The sequence below is a fragment of the Ascaphus truei genome, chromosome 1 (assembly GCF_040206685.1).
Source record: "Ascaphus truei isolate aAscTru1 chromosome 1, aAscTru1.hap1, whole genome shotgun sequence".
Lineage (NCBI taxonomy): Eukaryota > Metazoa > Chordata > Amphibia > Anura > Ascaphidae > Ascaphus > Ascaphus truei.
This window is the reverse complement of record NC_134483.1, coordinates 130,952,765-130,970,679: the sequence shown is the minus strand read 5'-3', so window position 1 is coordinate 130,970,679 and position 17,915 is coordinate 130,952,765. Positions and strand designations below refer to the sequence as shown.

The window sequence follows — 17,915 nt, the reverse complement described above, 5'->3', positions numbered from 1 at the left end:
GCACTCTCAGTGTGTCACTTTTTGATTCTTTTCCATTTTAATATGGATCCCTATAATAACCTTATGCCTGCCATATTAAACAGCTTTTCAGCGTAGCCAGTAATCATACTCACTCAGTTGTTTCAATGTTTAGGTCTCATCAGTGTGCAAATGGTTACTGGCTATGCCAGGGGTGCGCAAAGTTTTGGAGCTGCGCCCCCCTGTGTGACAGCCCCAGCTCTGGCGACCCCCCCCCCCTCCCCTTCTCTGTGAACCGGCGTCAAATGACGCTGCGGGTCACGAGTTGCCGGTTACCATGGTGATGCGTCGCCAGAAGCCGGCTGAGAGCAGGTAAGTTACGCTTAAGCAGGTAAGAGGGAGTTACAAAGGCCTAGCGTGCTCCCCCAGCATTTAATTTAACTGGAGTGGGGAAGAGCGCGGGGCCTCTGTAAGCGCCGCGTCCTCCAGTTTGCACACCCCTGCTTTAGCTTATTGTAGATGCCCAAAGCGGCCGCTTTGGAGCCCATAAAAGAAGCCCCTTAATTAGAAGGTGAAGCAGACAAGATAGACAATCACGTCATTCCTTTTCAAGTCCCCATTCTAAATGTATCTTCTAAAATGCTCAGTCACGAGGAGTTAGGGCCGTATTGCCTAAGCAGTGCTAAGCCATACGGGTTAGTAAATAATGGTCTTTTGCCATAGTTTATTTTTGGAGGCAGGCATGTAGAGTGCCACTAATTTGAAGTGGGTCTCACTCACTAAAAGACAGTATCATTCACTTTTATCATCTGTGACCTTAAATCGATCCTGACTCTTCGAACCTAAGGCTGAGTCCCTGCTGGCGCTGAGCGCGCTTTCCTTACCCAATGTGGATCGTCACATCCACGCTGACGCTGTGCGAGCGCGCTCATGCGCAGGCACACGCTCACCCACGCTCAGAGCTTACATAAACAAAAATGTTTACTTTCGAGCGCACTCAATTTTGACCACAATTCCCCCCGCGTGCGCTTCCGAAATAGTAGTGCAATTTCTGAAGTCACCTTCAAGTGAATGAGCCATTTGCTGTCCTGCTGTCCTGAGCACTGGAAGGTGCCTTATGGAAAAATTTATTCTGTTAAAGTTGTATTTTCACTCTGGCTTTTTGACCTTTACAGATATTGGTTTATAGGCTTATGATTAACATTACTATTAACCCTTTAGAAACAGTGGAGGTTGCTGGAAATTGCTATGGTTCCTTTGAATAGTTAATATATAGCAAAAGAAAAACATTCACTCTTTACTGCACTTTGAGGCACACAGTTTGAATTGAGGAGTTTTTTTTTTAGGTTTGTGTAACGCACATCACATGGGAGTGGATATTTGCAAGTACTATCATATTTTGTTCCGAAATAAATGTCAGGCTTATACAAAATTACAGGTTTAGGTATGGCCACTGTATCAGAGACATTATATGGATGTGGTTTCTTCTCCCAGAACCCTTTGCTTGTCTTACTGCTTATTGGCTTTCCATTTCCAAGTGAGGGAAGTGACATCATCATTGTAATTATGGTTTCATCTGATTCTGTCTGACATCCTGTTCTACCCCTTTCTATTGTGATAGCTTGCCCTAAGGTAACTTATTGCCCATTCTAGTGAATGAGGTGCCTTACATTCAGCTTAGCATTGCACAGTACATACAGTATTGCTGTTAGCTAGCTTCAATGTATAAATGTGATCTGCCCTTGTTTAAAAAATAAAAGGTTTAGGCTCTATTAAAGAAGCAATATGGGTTAACTTAAAAAATATATATATATATATATATATATATATATATATATATATATATATATATATATATATATATAGCAACTGTAAATATTCCTGTATATTCATTTGCATGTCTTAGACAGGTCTGCAACCCTGTCTTTCACCATTATCACCCAGCAAACAGCACTTCCACTGCAGCAAGGGATTCTGGGAAATGACATGCAAATGAGCACACAGTGCCACCTTTTATCTCATGCTCACATTACATGAGCAACCAATGCTTTACTGTGGAGGGTTTTAGTCACTTTTTTTACCCACCATAACCTTAATAGTCGTGGTATATATATATATATATATATATATATATATATATATATATATATATATATATATATTATTACAGGTTTGAAGCAAGGGGTCTCTGGGGCTGAATTCCTTTCATTTCAGCTCCGGGGACCCCCTGCTTCAAGAGATACTTACTTCTGTAGCGGTGCCGGTATCCCTGCACGCAGAGAAACAGATTTCCGTAATCTAACGGCGGCGTTTAAATTTCCCGCGTCATAGGAGCCGATGGGAGGCCATGACATCATCTGGTGCGGCTTCTGTGTGACCTGGAGCTTTAAACTCCGCAGAGATACGGGTTCCCACTACGGAGGTAAGTATCGCAGGAAGCAGTGGGAAAGTAGCACAGTTCAGCTCCAGAGACCCCGGACTTCCAACCTGTAATCAAGAACATTATTGGAAAAAAAATGATTTTCAATTATTGCTGCGTTAATTGAAGTGTAATTTAAGTTAGACTTTAATACTAAACTATTCCGGATCATCCTTGACCCCTGACTTTTCTAGTAACATACATGCTTTTGTATTCACCTGAAATCTTAATTTAGGGACTGCGACCAATATCCTTACCAGTATTACTCTTTGAAGGGGCAGTCCCACCTAGCAGGCAAAAAGAAAATGTTAACAACTTATCAGCGTAATAGTTTTCCTTAGAACGATTCAAATCACCCTTAAAAGGTAACAATTTTACTTATTTGCGTCCTGTTAAAAATGAATATGTCGGTCTAATGAAAAAGTATATCTATACATTGCTCTTTGGATACACTGCGCATAGAAGTCAGCGTTTGATGCAATTCAAACCGTTATTTTCACATCATATTTCACCAGCTGCAATTGCTAAAAATCAAAATATAAATCCGGCAGAGCAAAAACACCTCATAAAATCTGCTCAATGCAATAAAAACAGGCCTTTTTTAATGATGCCGTGCTACTTAGCAGCCTGTACGGGAGTTTGCAATCAGGTGAAGGCGTGGGACACCATAGGACCTCCGTCATAAGATCGTATATGAATTTTTACTGTAAGTCAAAGTTTCAGTGCTAAAAAGAGTACAACCCTCACAAAAAAATGGTTGTTATGTGACTTTATAAATATGACGCGTACAGTAGTTGGTTGACACATTGCGCCATGTTGAATACCTGATTGGTAAACAATGTGGAAAAAAAGAAGCCCACACAACACCTAGTGTTGGGTCTGAGGAAAGGACCTTGAGTCCTGAAACGTTACCCGTGTATTAGCTCTGATGATTTAATACAGATTGAAGTTTCTTTAACTCTCTGTTAGCCTTGTGTGTGCTTCTTCTTTTCTACATTGTTTACCAGTCTTTGGATCCAGCCTTGGGACGCCGGGATCATCAGGAGGTGAGCACCACAAGCATAATACGTTCTCTTTATTTTTATCAACAGTGGTGTGCCACCTATTTTTGTTCTGAATACCTGATTGGTACAATTTAAATTAAAGCGGAATGCTGTGTATATATTTTTTTTATTTTTAACTAGTTATCGATAGATAGAAATAAAATCATGTACATTATTAGGGTAATATTATTTATAATAGCCATATTGTGAAAATAATACATTTTGTTAACCTATATAATTACACATCCGTGCTGCGCCAAATACATTTTTGGGTAATATATAGCAACTTAATTCTGCGCAAACAATATAAAAACAGACTTTTTAGGACTGCACACCAGGTTCAAGTTGGCGGACGATTTTGACCCAGGTTCCATATTTTCTTTGCCACGCAGATATAATCTTTTTTTATTACATACCATTAACATTTGTGCGCCTCTCGCCTTCCATTCCTGTGCGCCAAAATTCAATTCAATCTCAGTGCGTCAATATTACGACAAAAATGTCATTTCAGTACATACAGATTATAGGTCCCTTATCTACCATTTCAACAATTTTCTCATAGTTATCATATGTTTCAAAAGTTTTCAAATGTAGTCCTGAAAGCCTCACTATAGGAAGCACACATTATATATAGTGCACACACTGCCTTTGTTAGTGACTAGTTCATACCTCGTGAAGGAAAGAACTCAGCATTGATTACGTTGTCCTGGGTCCCATCAGCATCATTGCAGTGATCAGTGGTAAATCAGTTTTTAAAAAAAATATTCCCATGGAAGCAATTATTAAGAGTTTCCACCAAAATGTTTTTTTTTTTTTTAAATGTATCGTAATAGAGCTGTTGAATGTCACTGTTAATCATCAGAATAACAACAATAAAGTAAAGGAAATTTAAACAAATATTATTTTGGACCCAGTGGAAGAACAATTCATTCATTTAGAGCCAGCCTCCTTCACTGGAGGCCAGTCTCACTTATGTTTACTAGGTGGTCTCAGACTGCAATAGTCTAGAACTCTTATGAGTAACAATATTTCCATCAACATGCCATTTTAAATGCCCGGTAACCTAAAATCTCCCTCATTTGGTTCCTGGGAAAAAAAAAAAGTTTCACAGTACAAAATAAAGTAAATAGGGCATTTGGATCAAACAAACACTGTAGTTGATCCATAATGTTGACAGACCGAACTCACAGCATTGGGGTAAGGGGGTGGGGGGAGAACGTGTATGATTGTTTCACAGAAAGGCATTTACTGATTCACAATCTGCCCAAAGTGTGTCTGCTAAAACTAAAGCAAAGGCATTTTAATGAGCCAGCACTAACCTTTTTTTCCCCCCTCAAAACTATTTTACTGCCATGAATACCTCCCTCAGAGCTCAAGGGCTTGTGCTGCTTTGATTTGGGTTTTGTGAGTGAACGCAGGCTGTTGCAGCGGGCCTCCTTATCCTTTATACTTGCTCAGAATCCAGTTGATGTCTAATCAGCTAACATGACATGGATGGTTAGTACAAAGACAGTTCATAGCCATTTCCATTATGTCAGAGGCTGCCCTTTGTAAAAAAAAAAAAAAAGTGAAGTATCAATGAGTTGGTCCAAATGTAATTGTGTGATATAATCCTTTCGTTTTGTTTTCACTCCATCTTCTTGTCCTCTGGATATGGTTATCGCGAATTATCCCTTCAAAGCATCACCGGCTCATGTTTATCCAGTGTGTCCCGGTGTCATTGTAGCCCGGTGCTTCGCACACATTTACCCGCATGTATATTAGGCCGTGATATTACAGGAAAATGCGCGCAGCGCACCTGAAAATACATAAAAAAAAACAATAGCAGCGCTTATAGCTGTTGCGGCGTGCGCGCCACGTGGAACTGCAGGGCTGATCTCCTGGCGCGATCCCCAGATTTGTTCTTGGCAGGCGCCTCCGCGTCACGTGAGTGGTTCCAGCCAATGAGGGCGAACCGCTCATGGCCATGCCTCCGCCGCGCCTCCCTGTCTCCCTGGTATAAACAAGATGCCACTCGGCGGCAGCGTGAGGGTGACGTCACCGGATGGCGCTGCCACTCAGCGGCATCTGGTATAATCGAGCCCTAAGCATTTAATTTGACGTCTTTTGGCAGTACGCACCGATCCATTTCTCAGCACGTGCAAAAAATATGCATCAAGCTCACTAGCCGCATGAGCACATCTGCTTGTTGTCTGGACAGGATATAGTATACTAAACTAGAAGGCGGGGATGGTTAGTTGATGATATAGAAAGGATCACCGGCTTATAATTAAATACATTGTAACACATCCCTGTATACTGCATCAGCAGTCTTGGATCGTCCCAAAAAGTTCCATCTGGTTAAAACAGTTGCAAAATATCTACTAGAGTCATCACAGCGCGTTCCACTGAATGGCCATTGCTATCCGCCATTGATGACTCCAATGTGTGTTACTGTCAGTGTAATGTTTTTGGTATGTAATAATATATATATTTTTAAAGTAAACATTGCACGGGTTTTAAAATACTACCAAGATTCAGCAGTCAAAGGAAAAAAACATCCCCCCCCTTTCATGTCAACATACCACCCCCCTCTTGACAATACAGATCCCCATGTGCCAATAAAGATCCCTGCACTCCGCCCCAAATGATAAAGACCCTTGCCCTTACCTCTATGAATGATCCAGGAAGGGTGAAACCTAACCAGTCAGGAAGGTGCAAAGCATTATGGAGGGTGATTTCGGAAGCTCCTGTGGTGATTGGCTGCAGTACCACCCGCTATCTGCACATTGGTTATACCTGATTCCTAAACTAGAGTAGCAAGCAAAACTGTGCCCCTCGTCTCGCCTGAATCTGCTTGTCCTGGACGTTGGTCCATATTCTGTTGGATGTGTCTCTTGTTTCTGCATCAAAAAAATCTCAGCTAGGTGTGAGGTGGTATAAACATCCCTGACTGTGCTAGGCAATCACCACCAAGCTTAGTCAAGGGGGACTGTGCTTCTTCCTAGGACTAAGGGGATCTAAGGACAGTGGCATGTGTAATAGGTGTAATAGTGGCTGATTGACACCTGCTGTTAAAAAAATGGGCAGAATTATTTAGAATATTTTTTTTCCACTTCTAACATTTCTGCTTTGGAGGGCATTTCCAATCTTTAACTCATGTATTTTGGCGATAAGACTGTTTGCCAGTCCTCAAAGCGCAGGTAAATTGTTAGATTAGCCCTGTTCCTTTGCTTGCAAAGTAATGCTAGTGCCAGCGTTAGTCAAGCAGACAAATAGAAGTCGCTGATATGTTTGAATCCAGGGTGTCCAACAAAGCAGCCCATAAATATATATTTTATTTATTAGTCTTCATATTTATTACTTTTTTTTTTTTTTTTTTACAAGATACAAATAAGTAAGGCAGACACTTTAATAACAGTGGATGAATCTTTGTAAGCATGGCAACTATACAGATCATTTGTCTTAAAAAAAAAACTATTTGACCTGCTGGGTTGTATTTCCCCTTTATCAGTTTTCTTAGCTAAGATTATTTAACCAAAAGCAGAGTCAAAGCAAAGATGTACTGTATAGACTAATGTATTTTTGGTGACGATGGCACAGAAGAAGTAATAACATATGGTACCGTATCTTCTTCTAATAAATTATCTGGTGGCGAGTGCCTTTTACAAAAACCCACTATTTTTACCAGGATAAATTACGATCTCTATTGTAAAAACCTTCTAAATTAATAACAGTCTTCCTAAAATAGATATTTTTTAAAGTAGCCTAACACTCTAAAAAATGAATTCCCTTGATATAGATAATATGCGAGTTTATTTTCAGGAATGGGATTATTCTGTTCCGTTTGGTTACTTTTATACTCGCCTGTTTAGTCGGTATTCAACTAACTGTAGTTTGGAGTATTTGCCCATTACTGAACTCTGAAGATCTTACAGTAAGGCTGCGGTCCCAGTAACTACTACAGCGCACGCCTCGGTGTGCGCTGTGCTATCAAGCCCCGCCCGCACAGTCAGGCCGGTCCCAGTCCCGACCTTGCCGCGCACCTTTCCCCAGCGGTGCGCAACAGGTTTTCAGGCAGGCAGGGGAATTTGAGATTAGCATTTGCGACGGGGGCGTGGCCGGCGGTTCAACCAATGAGGGCGAACCAGCCGCGGGACGTCATGGCCACGCCCCCGCAAACCCACCGCCACGCCCCCTCCCATCGCAAACCTTTCCTCTCCCCTCAGACCGCCGATCGCGGTGTAGCGCTGTGCACGCGCCGCCCCCTGCCGGGCTCGCGTGCCACAGTGAAGACTGGGGACTCACCCTAAGGCTTTGGTTCTGCTGCGGCCGGCGGCACGCGCGGCCGCGGTCCACCAGCTGCCTGCCTCCGGTCTGGATGTCGCCGCTGGCTCCTTCCGGCGTGGCTGACTGCGTGATGTGACGCGTCAGCCAGTTGGAGCTACAAGGAGCTTGTGGTTTCGGCGAGTGGCGCGTCACGTGACACGCAAGGCAGCCAATCCGATCTCCCCCCTTCCGATTCTCCCCCCTGCTCCGATCAACCCCCCTGATCCGATTTCCCCCCTCTGCTCCGATCCCCCTCCGATTCACCCCCCCCGTGTGTATTTGTCTGTGTGTGAGTGCCTGTGTGTGAGTGCCTGTGAGTGTGTGAGGGTGCCTGTGTGTGTGAGGGTGCCGAGGGTCTGAGGGTGCCGAGGGTGCCATGGGGCTGAGGGTGCCTAGGGGCTGAGGGTGCGGAGGGTGCTGAGGATGCGGAGGCTGCTGAGGGGCAGAGGGGCGGCTGCAGTGCTGTGCTGTGGGGCGGTCCCGCCCCTCACGTTAAGGCCGCCCCCCGCTGTTTTGGCCACGCCCCCTCCCCCCCCCCCCCCCCCCGCCGTAAAAAAATCACTGCAGATCGCAGTGCAGTGAATTGCACGCGCCGCCGGCAAGCAAGGCGGCCGTGCGGGCGTGTGCAGCGGGGCCTTAGCCTTAGACTTTAAGGCGGTGATGTATAGATGCAACAGGCGTCATTACCCCGACTAACGCGAGTTAACCCCCCACAAATAATGCGTTAAATAACTCATAAATTATCTCATTAACCGTTGTTTTCAATAGCGCCACTGTTAAATAACACGCCACGTTAACGCAACACATTGAGGTAACAGGAGCAGTAACGTCTGCTACATCGGTACTGACAAAAAGAAAATAATGTATGTTCTAAAAGGTTATTCCATTTTCTCCTTGCATCTGCATAGAACGTTAAAAAAAGAAGTGGTTCTTACGTTTGGCGCAGACTTGGTGTAACTCTGTGGACGTCACACGGATGCAGAATGTTAATATCGTACATCCCATTATAATATATTATTTATTTATTTATAAAATATTTTACCAGGAAGTAATACATTGAGAGTTACCTCTCGTTTTCAAGTATGTTCTTGACCATGACTATGACATATACAGTATAGACCATGTAACGCCTTCTCTATATCTCCTTATATTGATGCTTGTCAAAACGCAAGCTAACACACACATAATAAGAGATATCACAATTTAATTACTTTTCCTCGGTTTCATAACATTTTATTTGCGCTATTCACTGTAAATATTATCACCTTTTGTGTGTGTGTTATTAAAAATCTGATTATATTTTAATATATACCTAATAAAGGTTAAATATTAAAAACTTCATCATTACAAATTGAATGTACTGGAGAGTGCAGCATACAGAGATCTTTGTCTTTCTTGTAACTGACACACACAGAGCCACATTTGAGCAGATGGGGGTTATTTGGCTAAAGTCTCCAGACAAAACAGTGCAAAAAAGCACTTCGTACTTATCAGAGAAAAGGAATCCTAATGACAGCAATTTGCCTTTTCCTTTGACAAACCTGATGCAATCCTTGTGCCACTGGTTTTGTCATCGAAAGACTTCGGTAAATAACTCCTAAAGTTCCTTGGTATCCTAAGGCCTTGGACATGGTAAAAAATACCGTGCTGAGCCGTGCTGACACTCATGCTCTCCTGCTCAAGCAGGAGCTTTTTTGTATCCTGCCATGAGCGTCAGCGAGCGCGCTTGAGAGGCGGGTGGGAGGTGGGGCAGGAGGTGGGGCTAGCGCGTCACGGCGCCGACGTCACTAAGTGCCATTGGCTTTTGCCGGTCACTTGACCGGCCCTCCGCTTCCCTCGCGCGAAAACTCAAATCTATTTGTCTCCTGCAATTCCGCACGCCTCAGCACGCCTGCGGAAGCGTGTGGAAGCGCCTGCTAAAGCCACACACATACCAGATGTAGGAGGTAAGTGTGCTGGCTCAGCGCGTTCTTTTTTACCATGTCCGAGGCCTAAGAGACGTCAGATATCAATGAAGATGCTGGCGTCAGTTTTGCACCAAAAAGTACTACACCAATTAATTGAACTCACTCCCTCCGTGTATTTCAGAACTCATTATTTGATGCAAAGTTTCACACATTACCCTGTTTCGCTTGCTAGTTAAGATTCTTTCTATGAAATAAAGAAACGCGTGCTTCTTCCAACTCGGTCTAAGAATAGAAGCACTGTTGGGAAAACAGCCCAGTATTTGACATTTGGCTTAACCCTTCTTTAACCCTCTGCGTACCGGAGTAGGCGCGGCCCCCTCCGGCACGCACGATCACATGACTGCTTCGAAGCGATCACGTGACGGCTCTGTCATCGATGCGCATACGGAAAGGGAGGAGCCATCCATCTTCCGTTCCACTTGCACATAGATTGGATGTGGAGCGCCGAACACGATGTTGCCTAGAAAAAACGAGCAGGAAGGTTAAGACATAGCTACGACGTCATGGGTCCCTGGCGTTCTAGACCTCACAACGTAGTAGCTACATCTATAGAGAACCCAAAGGGTTAAATCCCTATGCCTAGGTTTCCCCCTTTCTCTCCATTCTGTATTCCCCTTTGAGCGGACACCTTTTTTTTTAATCTAAAACTTAATTTCCCTTTTTGGTCCCATCGGAGTCCCCTCTAAACCCACGATTAAAGTTAATTTTCTTTTACAACTTTTTAATGCTTTCACAGCACGTTAGGCCTACGTAGGCAGGAATTCCAAGAGAGAAAAAAAAGGGAGTGTAAAATATATACTCGGGGGATAATCTAAATTGGATTTAGGCTGCAGTCTTTGGTTATATGAAAGGAAACTGCTGCTCATTGTGAGCTGTTAATATATAACACAACTATCTTATTCATACAGTATATATAGTACATAGTGCAAAGGTTTGTTTTGTTCAGCTGGTAACAAGTGTGTAGCACAAAACGTTATGTAGGCCCATCAACTCTCACCGCTGATTTTAAGCATCACTGATTTGAACAGTGTCTCACCAATACCAATCAGCACTTTTCCATCCAAGCAACTAGTTGGGACAGAACTCCCAAATGGATTTGAGCCATTGGTTGACATCTGTACATTTTAACATTCAGAGTGCAGTATGTAAATAGTGTGCAGGCCCTTGTATAATTCCCTAAGCATCCAAATGACATTGTAAAGTTTGAAACAGCAATCCCCAGCAGAAAGGGCTTTCGTTTCTTTTTAACAGGGTTCAAACCGTAGGGGGGGGGTTCCCAAGAACTGAACCACGTTATTCTCTGCTCTTGGTTCCCAAGATACTTACCGGTGAAGTCACTTCCTGGTTGATTCCTGGGATTGAAATGGCTGTCCAATAGGAAGCCTCAATGGGTGACATTGTAGCTTTTTATTGGCTGGTGAGACTCGTGGGATTTGAAAGCCTGTTTTGTTTCTTCTGGAGGGGCAGAGACATGGGTAACCTCACCAGTAAGGCTGTGGGGGTAAAGTGGAACCTGTTGATGTGTTATTTTTCAGGCACATTGCATTCATTGGTGGTCCTGGCCCTGATTATCAGTGAGTTATTTCTGGGAATAGCCTAAAAGCAACGTAATGTGTATAGGACTTAACCATTTAATTACAAAAAGTTACACGTGTCACACAAATCTTATATACTATATTAGTGAAAGCACTGTATGTCTGTCTGGATGTCCTGTGTCCCTAGGGGAAATCTCATTGGTCCCTTGGCCCGCCCGCCCCCGCACACCTCTCTCTCATTGGCCTGAGGCGGAGTGACGGGCCAAACACACACACACACACACACACCTCCCCTCCAAAAAATAAGTACAACACACCCCCCACTCTCACCCCTGTGGACTTGCCCCCCCCCAACTGTCACCCCTCTGGCCCTCCTCAACGGCTGGCCGCCCTTGACCACCCACCCTCTCACCCCTTCTCCCTTCCCGGCGCTGGCCTGCAACAACAGAGCCACCCCCTATCACCATTACGGCCCCTTTGCTACGCCCTTACCCCACGCGACACTTTCCGCCGCGGGTCCTCTAAAACGAGCACGCTGCCGGCGGGGATGGGTGGTTTCGGGGAGCAGAGGGGTCTGGCGGCCACAAGGGGTCTAGCAGTCAGGTTCCCCGCTTCGGGTCCGGCGGCCGCGCACGGTAGGCGGAGGTACAGCCACTGGTGTGCCACGTGGTGCTCCCGCAGGGGGAGCACAGGCACTTGCGTGCTCCGAGCGTTAGGCCCGCCCGGTCCCGAGGCGGGAAGTGGAGCGCCCAGCCATGCGGCACCCCTCCCCCCCAACAACACCCTCTATCAGCACACGTACCCCACAACGCCGCCGCCAGACAGCAGAAACAGAACACTATCACCACCCCTCCTGCCACCACTTTGCGGGACCACACAAACAGCCCGCTCACCCCCCCCTTCCCCTCTCTTTCTCCCCCCCTCCCTCTTTTTCTCCCCCCCCTCCCTCTCTTTCTCCCCCCCCTCCCTCTCTTTCTCCCCCCCCTCCCTCTCTTTCTCCCGCCCCTCTCTTTCTCCCCCCCCTCCCTCTCTTTCCCCCCCCTCCCTCTCTTTCCCCCCCCCCTCTCTTTCCCCCCCTTCCCTCTCTTTCCCCCCCTCCCCTCTCTTCCCCCCTCTCTTTTCCCCCTACACCTCTTTTCCCCCCACACCAACCCACCTCTTTTCCCCCCACACCAACCCACCTCTTTTCCCCCCACACCAACCCACCTCTTCCCCCCCACACCAACCCACCTCTTCCCCCCCACCACCCCACCTCTTCCCCCCCACACCACCCCACCTCTTCCCCCCCCCCACACCACCCCACCTCTTTCCCCCCCCCCACACCACCCCACCTCTTTTCCCTCCCCACACCACCCCACCTCTTTCCCACACCACCTCTTTCCCACACCACACCACCTCTTTCCCACACCACCCCACCCCACCTCTTCTCCCCCCCACACCACCCCACCTCTTCTCCCCCCCACACCACCCCACCTCTTCTCCCCCCACACCACCCCACCTCTTCTCCCCCCCACACCACCCCACCTCTTCTCCCCCCACACCACACCACTTCTTCTCCCCCCCACACCACCCCACCTCACAATTTTTGAACAACAACTACATCATATAATTTCACGCATTTACATCCCGGGCAACGCCGGGTATATCAGCTAGTATATATATATATATATATATATATATATATATATATATATATATATATATATAAAAGGGATCAAAACACATTATGTTTTTTAGCGATAACAGTTATATGTTTGTGTGAGCTAATATGGTATATAATGTAATAATGACTATAAAGTATGTTTGTACAATAATGTATATCCATACGTACAATACCTCATCAATATTCATTCATATTTCATTCTTATTAATGTACAATAAAAATAATTGAAGAATGTCCTTTTATTTTAATTGTACAGTACATTAATAAAAATGATATATTCATTAATATTGTTAAGGTATGTATTGATATACATTACAGGCATACCCCGCATTAACGTTCGCAATGGGACCGGTGCATGTATGTAAAGCGAAAATGTACTTAAAGTGAAGCACTACCTTTTTTCCCACTTATTGATGCATGTACTGTACTGCGATCGTCATATATACGTGCATAACTGATGTAAATAACGCATTTGTAACAGGCTCTATAGTCTCCCTGCTTGCGCACAGCTTCGGTACAGGTAGGGAGTCGGTATTGCTGTTCAGGACGTGCTGACAGGCGCATGTGTGAGCTGCCATTTGCCTATTGGGCGATATGTACTTACTCGCGAGTGTACTTAAAGTGAGCGTCCTTAAACCGGGGTATGCCTGTATTGTACACCCTCATTATTACATTATACACCATATAATTAAGTGAAAAAGTTAATACGTGTAAAAATTAGACATGTCTCTATAACGAGATGTGCATTAGCTTTTGGTAACACACGTGATAATATCCGTTAATAGCGCTGCCTTAATAACGCACATTAAAATGTGACCAATGCGCAAGTGTGGTGAAACATGAAAATCAGTTAATAGCACTTCTACTTTAACCAACGGGCGCTATTTTTGCATCTCATTCGATTTGAGAAAAGCGTTTAATAAGAAGATAAATAACGTCCATTCCCTATTTCTTGAACGTCACGTAATTAGGTAATTGCACCCTCGCTAAAGTTTAGAAATCCCTACATGTCAGCCCTGGTAGCTGCAGGCAGTGTAGGGGTTAAATCCTCACCAGGCCTCAGTTAGTTACAGTATAGTTACTATTATGTTGCACCTTTAAAGGTTAGAGTTAGCCCTGCTTTAGTTCTAGAAGTTGCTCGATGGTCACATGGTAATGGTGTGACCAGGTTGCAACATTTATTCCGCCCAGATACTGGGGCAGAAAGTTGGCCACTCCCCTGGGTATAAAAGGTGGGGATCCACCATTTTGTACTCAGACCTCAATTAACATCAGAAGGATTCCCCTTACCATCCAGGAGGACTCCAGGGAGGTCTCCATGTTTGTCTGACCTGCAATGGACTTCTTTATGTTTGTTTATAGCATAGGGACAGTAACCCAGTTTAGGGACTCCCAACAAAGAAAGTTGACACTGACTCTACTACAGGAGGGAGCAGTCTCCATCTACAGGACTAGGAAGAGACCTGGGTGGGCTGCTGACAATTCCTAGACTTAAAGGATTGAGGTCTGTGTCAGGCAGGGCAAAGGGCTTTTAAATGGGATGAGCCACTACGTGACTCGCGAGGAGCTGGGAGAAGACTTTCTGATATGCGTAAGATGCCACATTCACAACAGCCGTGTTCTTCGTGTATGTCTATGAAGAGGATGTCTTAAGTTCAATCAATTCAAGTTAGAAGTTCCTGGCTCCCTTTTATTCTGCACCACTCCTTTATACAAGCCTGCACGGATCCAACTGCCATGAGAGGATCCTAAAGCCTGTCCTGTTGACAATCAGGTGAGCCACTGAGCACTGACATAACTTTAAATAGGTGACAAACATGTTTAAAGTTACAGAGACTGTACCAACTACTCTCTTTTCACTGTATACCCTGTCCCTCATGCTGGTGTGGGACAGGGGTGATACATAGGTAAAAATGGATGGCCTTCTGAGGTTCTACCCCTTAGTTCTATATTTTGCGCAAAAGCTTGGATGGTACAAGCCTGAAGTAAGGAGAGGGATTTATTTTGTCAACATTACTATTTAAAAATAAAATAAAACTGGAAGATTTCACAGAGGAGTATGCGATTAGAAGTACATGGAAAAATTAAGATAATTTGACAAACGAATAAATACATTTTGAGTCCAAGTAAGTTAAATCCTAATTTATTAACAATTCATTCTTGACAAGGATATCAAAACTGCCGTATACACTTTCAGACCAGGTGGGTGTTTGCAAGTACTATGCATTAATGGAGACCAGTACAATACCAGGCGATGTCCTTAAAAAGGGCATCTCCAGTTTTCATCTTTAATTAATTTCCTATAAAAGTAACTTCTTCCCCCATATCTATAAAATGCCTACATGCTGTATGTGGTTTAAAAATAAATGTCTGCATATCACATTTCCCATGATCTAAATAAATTATTACAGGCTAAATGGTGCTCAAAATAATTTGGAAATAAACTCTACAGTACTTTGTTTGAGTTTAGAAGAGAAAAAAAAAACCCCAATCCCTAAATTCGGAATGGCTGTGAAAGAGAACAAAATGCGCTGAGCACTTCTGCTGCTTCCAGTGTAAAAGTCAGGCAGAGTCATACCAAGTGTGCTGAGCTTCTTTCAAACACGTGCATTGTATGGAAGTAATTACTGGCACTGTGTGTACCGTACGCCCCAAAAATGGGCCCGGGCCAAGGAATGGAGGTTTTATACCACATTTCTTTAGCGTGGGTGGGTGGAAGGCAAGGTTAACTTTCTCTTTTTATTGGGGACCCGATTTGAGTTGTATATTTAGTGCTCATTGCATGTTTTATAGCCAAAGGAGCGCATAATAAAAGTGCCATTTTAGTGCTTGTCCCTTTATGTTTTCTGTCTTATGACTCGAGATAGAGTCCATTTACTTTTAGGAAAGAAACGTCGTCTTGCGCAACATGGAAAACAAGGGGAATTGAAATGTTAGTGGTGTGCTTGTGCGGGGGGCTCAACTTCAGCCCTCAAGCCCCCCCAACCCCCCAAACATCCAACATCAGGTTTTCAGGATATTCCAGCTTCAGCACAGGTGGCTCAACCAGTCACTGCTTCAGCACAGACAACTCAGTCCCTGCTTCAGCACAGGTGGCGTAATCCGCCCCTACTTCAACACAGCACCTCTGATTGAGCCACCTGTGCTGAAACTGGGATAGCCTGAAAACCTGACCGGTTGGGGAGACTTGAGGACTGGAGGAGAGCACCCTTTTGTAACCGATTTGTGATTTGTGACAAACCAGCAGATTTGTGAACAGATTACAGACATGAAGGATACAGTTTATGGTGCATTTATAAGGCACTGCAGTGTGTGTTTAATCTGTGGGGCAGTGTCAGCATTCACAAATTCCATATGCAACATTACAGAAATACTGCACAGCCGGTCCTCGCTTACCTGACGGAATGCGTCCCGCAAACCGCCGTCGCATAACAGACCATCGGATTGTGGGTCCAACGCAATCCGTGGCGGATAATGCGTCCAGCGGACTGCATTATGTGGCTTTGGATAAGGCATTCGATGGGAAGCAGACCGTTGGATACCGTAGACCATGGGAGCGCAAACGTTTCCAGCTGCGCCCCCGTCTTTCCTGTCTCTGTGCTAGCGCCCCCTTCCCTACCTTAGAGCTGCGTCAAATGACGCTCGGGTCACGTAATTTGACGCGCGTTGCCATGGCAACGCCTCACAGAGCGTCGGAATCCCGGTAAGTATACTGTTGCGATCCCCTGGCATTTAATTAAAATGCCTCAAGGAAGAGCGCGGGGCCCCTGTAACCGGCCGCGCCGCCCCCGTTTGCGCACCGCTGCCGTAGAGCACCTGTATAATGTATTGCGTGTTGTACTGCACATTCAGTGCCCACCTGCACATTGTGGATTCTGAAAGTTGCAATTTCTAGAGATAATCTCCACACTATTGCTCTTAAAGGGACAATCCTTCTGAGGACCAAAGGTCACTAATTCCAGTGGCATGTTTAAGGGGTCCCATCTGGGTAATTGATACCTGTTATATCCAAATATGACACCTACTGTATAAGTAATTTGTATTTAAAGTGGAACTTTAAAGGGGTGGGGGGGGGGTTGATGTGTGTGATGTCAGTTTTGTGTGATGTCAGTGTGCGCTCAGTACGCGCTTGTACAGCCAGAGCCCCCCCACCTTACCTCAACCCCTAACATTGTTGTTTCTCTAATAATTTCCTCCAATGAGGAGATTTTGTGTCTGTTTTGTCACTTGTTCCATGTTTTTTATTATGTAATTCAATAAATCTTTTTTTATTTTTGCAAACACTGGTGAGTTCCAACATTTGTCTATGGTTCCCGCTGTCCCACCAATCCTCCGCTGGTTTCTGCGTGTATATTTGGGTGGCTGTTGTTATGAGGCAGGATAGAAGTTGGAGGTCGTGTCCGAGCGAATAAAGTGAAAGGGAATTGTTTCTGACTGGACAGGGCACAGATCCTGTAATGAGAGAGTTAACGGCACATGTTTGGAATGAAATGCATTGTAGTCCTTCTGAGGCCCTGCAGGCACTGCTGCTGTTGCACCGATTCATCACCCCTAAGCACAGCCAAACTGGCACAACATGGGTTTTAACAAGCGAGCGGCTGCACGGGGATACAGCTGTAACTGTTTTCTTTGAGTCTTTGTTGAGACCACCTGTGATAGTACTTTTGAAAACTATTTGAAATTCACTACTGGTGAGATAAGCTGTTTTTAGCCCTAGTCAGTGCTTACTGACCTGTGATTATAGGTCCAGTGCCACATACTGTAAGCACTTGTGCCAACTCACAGTTACAATGCATCTGATCTCAGACACTGTTAGAGAGGGTTGGGGTTCCTTACAATGCATTTGATCTCAAGACGCTATTAGAGAGGGTTGGGGTTCATTACAATGCATCAGATCTCAGACCCACTATTAGAGAAGGTTGGGGTTCCTTAAAATGCATCTGATCTCAGACCCACTATTAGAGAAGGTTGGGGTTCCTTACTATGTATCTGATCTCAGACGCGCTATTAGAGAGGGTTGGG

The 17,915-nt window shown here is 44.9% G+C and overlaps 1 protein-coding gene across 4 annotated transcripts in view; it reads left to right on the top strand.

Moving 5' to 3' along the window:
* Positions 1-17,915, top strand: part of BNC2 (basonuclin zinc finger protein 2) — a 556,774-nt gene that overhangs the window by 158,660 nt on the left and 380,199 nt on the right. The window contains exon 1 of one of the 4 annotated variants that reach the window (XM_075594798.1): positions 14,156-14,667. The exons of the other annotated variants lie outside the window; for them this stretch is intronic. The gene's annotated coding sequence lies outside the window, so the exon portion shown is untranslated. Of the gene's footprint in view, positions 1-14,155; positions 14,668-17,915 lie in introns of those variants that run through there. 4 annotated transcript variants of the gene reach the window in all.